Source organism: Lithobates pipiens, unplaced genomic scaffold (genome assembly GCF_037356315.1).
Source record: "Lithobates pipiens isolate NorthernLeopardFrog02 unplaced genomic scaffold, aLitPip1_a1.2 Scaffold_18, whole genome shotgun sequence".
NCBI classification, from domain to species: Eukaryota; Metazoa; Chordata; class Amphibia; order Anura; family Ranidae; genus Lithobates; species Lithobates pipiens.
This window is the reverse complement of record NW_027507758.1, coordinates 132178310-132184949: the sequence shown is the minus strand read 5'-3', so window position 1 is coordinate 132184949 and position 6640 is coordinate 132178310.

Here is a 6640-nt window from a genome sequence, read left to right as displayed (position 1 = left end):
TTACGGTATGTTAGAGTGACACACCACCACAACAATCATCGTGATGTGTTCCCCGGGAAGGCGCACAGTGGCTTGTTATCCTGAAAGACATCATATGACGTCCGGTTAGGATAACATAACCACTTTGCCAACGTAATTTTGTTATATGGCAGGTTGGGGGTTAATAAGGCTGTACTGATAAGGCTGCACTGATGAGCTCTATTGGGGACGGATGAGGCAACACTGATGGGCACTAGAGCTGCACGATTCTGGCTAAAATGAGAATCACGATTTTTTTGCTTAGAAGATAGATCACGATTCTCTCATGATTCTTGCGGCGTATCATCTTTCACATTAAAACCAAAAAAAAATTTTACTGTTTCGTTTTTTTTAAATGTTTGAGGGTCCCAAGTAATTTTCTAGCAAAAAATATTGATTTTAACTTAAGAAAGAAGTGTCAGAAAAAGATTTAGAATTTAAGTGGTTAAACTTCCTGCATTTCCATGGTTGAAAGCTTGGCAGACTGCCCAGATTATTTGTTTACACAAGACGTTCTATCCCTTTGATCTAAGTAGTAAGTGTTACTTACAATGTTTCAAGTTCTAAACTTGGCGGGATGTTTTCTTTTGACAGCTGGGTGAGCAGATAATCTCTCCATTTTGTTTATATAAAAGAATTGCCTACTCTTAGCGGGAGAGATCGTCGGGGGGGGGGGGGGGGGGGTGAATCGAGATCGTGTTTTTTTTTAACGATTAATCGTGTAGTTCTAATGGGCACTGATAACCTGTACTGACGAGGAGGCACTGACGAGGAGGCACTGACGAGGTGGCACTGATAAGCTGCATTCATGGAGCTGCACAAATAATCAGTGCCCTGATTTTCAGTGTAAATGTTGTATTCACTGTGCTCTGTCAGATCGGCTCTCCTTTCCTCACAGCCTGTCTCTGAGGAAAGGAGAGACGATAACATTCAAGGTTGTTTACATGTGACCGGCTGTGATTGGACACGGTGGATCACATGGTAAAGGGCCACTGTGATTTGCCCTTTACCCAGATCTGTGACCTACTGTGTCCCTTTGGCTCACACATTCCGATGCATAGGAATTGGAAATGCATTCTTGGGAGGACATGCAGGGGCGTCCTTCCAGAACTGGAGAAATGCGCTGTAGCCGTATTTATTGGCTATAGTGCATTGATCAATTTTCTAGTAAACAAAAATCACTAAAGTTCATTGTAGCACGCGCAAATACAATGGGATTGCTTTATTAAAGGTAAATGGACTGTGCATTGTGCAAATGCAGTAGCTCTGCTGACTTCCATCATCCAATCAGGTGCAAGCAAAAATGCTTTTTTTTTAAAATATTTACCTTGCATGTGATTGGATATTTCTTTGTACAGCTTTACCTCAGTGTGACGCTTTACCTCATACACTAAGCTCTGGAGCAACTACACTTGCAAAGTGCACAGTCTATTTGCCTTTAGTAAATCAACCTCAATATATTACACTTTTTGTGTGTGTTTAAAATATAAGATGAGGTTGCAACAAGTAAATTGATAACCAACCTGCCAAGCCTTAACATTGTGCATACCCATGCAACAGCGACAAACTTTGGTACCCCAAATTGTCCATAGACATCACCTGAGTCATCTTAGTCAAAAGTCCAAGAGAGGGCGTTTTCACTCCTACATACTGTGGGACAATGGAGAAAAATGTAGACATCCTCTAACAGTGTGCAGAGAATGCAGATCACAGCTGCAAAAAGAAACAAAAGAATATGGAGATTTGGAGGCTGAAAGCAATAGAAGGCATACCTCCCAATCTTTTGAGATGGGAACGAGGGACATCTACCAGAAAAAGTATGTAGACATAGAACACGCCCCCTTAAAGGAGAATTATACAAAAAAAAATCATTAGTGAAAAAACCCTCAAGTGCTTTTTTTTTTACCAATACTATTCCTTTATACTGGTTTTTGAAATTTACAAATGCAGCAATTTAGAAATTGGAACAATGGTTTAGCACTGAAAACACTTTTTGAAATATAAGGCTGTTTTCACACTGGGGCATCGGCGGTAAAGCAGCGCACACAGTGTTTTTGCAGAGGTTTTTGGCCACTACCAGGGTGCTTTAATCCCCTGCTAGCGGCCAAAAAAAAGAGTTAAAACGACCCGCAAAGTGCCGCTGCAGCGGTGCTTTGCTGGTGATTCGGTGGCGCTACCCATTCGTTTCAAGCAGTGTACACAACGCTATAAAGATGTTGCTTGCAGGAGTTTTTTTTAACATCCTGCCAGTGCATCGCCTCAGTGTGAAAGCACTCAGGCTTTCACACTGAGACTGCAGGGGAGCCATTTTACAGGTGCTATTTTTAGCCCAAAAGCGCCTGAAAAAGGCCTTAGTGTGAAAGGGGTCTAAAAAGTGCATTTTGTATACAACTATGCAGGGCTTTTTTTTATCGGAGAGTAGGTGCAGGAACTCCCCCCGTCTGAGTCACCCCTTGTCTCTGCCCCCTACCCACCTCTGACCACTGTCCCTTGATTCCACCCCCTACCCACCTACCAGTACTGCCCCTTTTAGAGAATACAGAACCAAGATCCCCACACAATAGACTCCCCCAGCAACAATGGATTCAACCCCAACAGCAATAGATTCCCTGCAGCAACAGTGAACTGCCCACAACAAAATATCACACCCAGTAACAAAATATCCACCCAAGCAACATTAACCCCTCCCCTCCCCCCAGCAGCAACAACAGATCTCCAAGCAGCCAGCATCAATAGATCCTCCAGCAGCCAGTAAAAATAGACCTCTCCCTCAACAGTAGATCCCTTCCAGCAACATAAGCCCCCCCCCCAGCAACAATAGATTCCCCATCAGCAACAATAGACCCTCACACAAAATCAGATCCCCACCAGTGACAATAGATTCCCCCAGCAGCCAACATCAATAGACCCTCCAGCATACCCCACACCCTATGCCACTGATGGCGAACCTTGGCACCCCAGATGTTTTAAAACTACATTTCCCATGATGCTCCACTACACTGCAGTGTGCATGAGCCTCATGGGAAATGTAATTCCAAAACATCTGGGGTGCCAAGGTTCGCCATCACTGCCCTATGCTATTACATACATTCAGTGCTGGAGGTGCCAGAACTGCGTTCCCCCATGTTCCCGCTGAAAAAAAATCCCTGCAACTAGGTAGATCAGACCAAAATGAGGGACAAATAAGGGGCAAAGAGGGACAGTCCTTTGTTTTAAATCAGGGACAGTCCCTTGAAATCAGGGACAGTTGGGAGCTATGTAGAAGGTACTTTGAGTTGCAGGGCAACTGTCAGTTTTTATTGCTGTCTGTGCCCCTGTTAAGTAAATTCACCCTCTCTATTTGTCCTGTTTATTATTAACACTGAAAGTAAAAGTAAAAGAAAATCCCAAACTTTGTCCAGAGAACAGAAATAGAGGGGAAAATCTTCCAATGGGGACACTAGTTCTAGTGACCTGGGGGTCCCCCAAGAGATTCCCCTAATTTTCTGGGATTTCTTCTCATTTCCTGTTTTGGCTATGGAACAGGAAGTTAAGGAAAATCTCCCCAATGGGACAAAGATGACAAAAATAAACCTTACAGGGGCTATAAACCTATCTTACTCTATCCAAAAAAAAAAGCTTTGCCTATAATTCTACTTTAGGATTACATACTTAGATTTTTTTCAAACCAGAATTTAGGGTCACTTTAATATCAGAATCATTCTAGCTGTGGCCACGCTTTTACCAGAAAATGGATTACATAGACTTTCTGCTATGTCATTACACTTATGTTTATCCTGACTTTGAGCCCATTCAGACATCTCTGCAATGCGTTTTCTCGTGAGAGGTAATGCATGTTGCTATAAGGGCTGCCCTATTTTGAATGAAATTCCAATACACCACAACGAAGCAGCATTTTATTCAGTGCAGCACACCGCAACACGCAGATTTTTCACATCTGTGTATTTCAGTTCTCTGAAATGTGTGTGGTTAATGACTCTTACTCTGAATGGTCTAAGGTTATCAGTGGTGTACCCCAAGGTTCAGTGTTGGGACCCTTACTTTTTAACATCTTTATAAATGATATTGGGTCTGGGATCAAAAGTAATATTTCTATCTTTGCAGATGACACCAAGATATGCAGTGGAATAACGTCTTTACAGGATGTCTCCAATTTACAAGCCGACCTCAATGCTCTGTCTAATTGGGCGACTATGTGGCAGATGAGGTTTAATGTTGATAAATGTAAAGTTATGCACTTGGGGCCTAAGAATATGCATGCATCATACATGCTAGGGGGAGTACAACTGGGGGAATCCATAGTGGAGAAGGATCTGGGGGTTTTGGTAGACCATAAGCTCAATAACAACATGCAATGCCAAGCTGCTGTTTGCAAAGCGAGCAAAGTCCTTTCTTGTATTAAGAGAGGTATGGACTCCAGAGAAAGAGATATAATTTTGCCCCTGTTCAAATCATTAGTAAGACCTCACCTGGAATATGCCGTTCAGTTTTGGGCACCAGTTCTCAAAAAGGATATCGGGGAACTGGAGAAAGTGCAGAGAAGGGCAACCAAACTGATAAGAGGCATGGAGGATCTCAGCTATGAGGAGAGATTAGAGGAACTAAATTTATTCACTCTTGAGAAGAGGAGATTAAGGGGGGATATGATCAACATGTTCAAATACATTAGGGGTCCATATAGTGAACTTGGTGTTGAGTTGTTCTCTGTACGGTCAACCCAGAGGACACGGGGGCACTCTTTACATCTAGAGGAAAAGAGATTTCATCTTCAAGTACGGAAAGGTTTCTTCACAGTTAGAGCTGTGAAAATGTGGAATAGACTCCCGCCAGAGGTGGTTCTGGCCAGTTCAGTAGATTGCTTTAAGAAAGGCTTGGATACTTTCCTGATGGTACATAATATAACTAGGTACTAACATAGGTAAAGTTGATCCAGGGAAAATCCGATCGCCTATTGGGGGATCAGGAAGGAATTTTTTTCCCCTGCTGTAGCAAATTGGAGCATGCTCTGCTGGGTTTTTTTTTCGCCTTCCTCTGGATCAATTGTGGGCATAAAATTGGGTATCTGGATTGTACGATTATTTTTTATTTTATTTATTTGTTTTTAAGGTTGAACTGGATGGACTTGTGTCTTTTTTCAACCTGACTAACTATGTAACTATGTAACTATGTAACTATGTGTGCGTGTCTGCTGGTAGGGTCCTTTGGGGTTGCCATTCAAACTGGTGCACGTGGTATCAATTGTTATCACAATGCACAGGTTTGAATAGAGGGTTCATTCACACCAAGGAGATTAATTTAACACATCTATGTTGTGTCATGATTTAATATGTATTGTATTAAGGTAGCCCATTCATTTGAATGTACTGCCCATTGCACCACAACAAACCAAAAATTGCAGCATTTTCCCCAACGCAATGCACAGTAGGGAGTTATCTCATGTCCAGCACTTCATGATGGATGGCAACTCAATGCATCAACACTCACAACTTTTACCATTGTAAGGAGTGCTATCACAACGTAGTGGTGTGAATGCCCAGTAAAGCACTAGTCACACCTATTTGTTGTGGGTGTAACCTACTGAAAAAATAGTGGGGTCGTTTAGAAAGCCTGAATCAAGCTAGTTATACTCCAGTAGAATTACATATGAAAAACTTTACTTTTGGAACGTTTGTTCATTTTTTTTAATGGTCAGTGGCATCAAATCTATGTTTGTTTTGGACCTTAGTGACAAGGAAATTTGAAAGAGCAGCATGGAAAATTGACTTGAAAGGACGAAATTTTAACTGTGAATGTGGTTTTCGTTTGGGAAAAATCACACACATTGTAATGAACATGTGCTAAGCACAAAATAAACCAGTTTAACTACTTGCCTTCTGGGCACTTTCACCTTCTTCCTGCCCAGGACAATTTTCAGTTTTGAGCGATGTCGCATTTTGAATGACAATTGTACAGTCATACAACACTGTACCCAAACAAAAATTTTATAATTTTTTGGAGACAAATAGAGCTTTCTTTTTGGTGATATTTAATTTATTTTTCTCCTTCACTGATGTGCGCTGATGAGGCTGCACTGATGGGCACTGATGAGGTGGCACTGATTGGTAGAGATGAGGCTGCACTGATATGTGGCACTGATGTTGTGCTGATAGGCGGCACTAATAAACATCACTGATGGGCACAGGTTGGCAGAACTTGTGGGCACTGTTGGGGCTGCACTGATAATCAGGATACCGATAATCAGTACCCTGATTATCAGTGTAGATCTCCCTTGTGTGGATTTGCCAGTTATCAACTCTCCTCACACGCTGTAAGCGTAAGGAGAGGACTGCCAATAACCAGCAAATCCTGTTCACACTGTGATCAACTGTGATCTGACACAGCTGGTCACATGCTAAAGAGCCTCTGTGATTGGCTCTATATCCCAATCTGTGATCAGTTGTGCCCGAAGGACACGGCAATCATAGATCTATGTCCATGGGTGCCACGGGGGGTGCGCAGGAAGCGTGATCACAGGATGATGTCCATAGATGCCCTCCAGGCAATGTGAGCCCTCGTCTTTTGGCTATGGCGTGGGTGGAGGGTGGTTAATACATCTGGGATTCCATTCAAGTAGCACATCTGG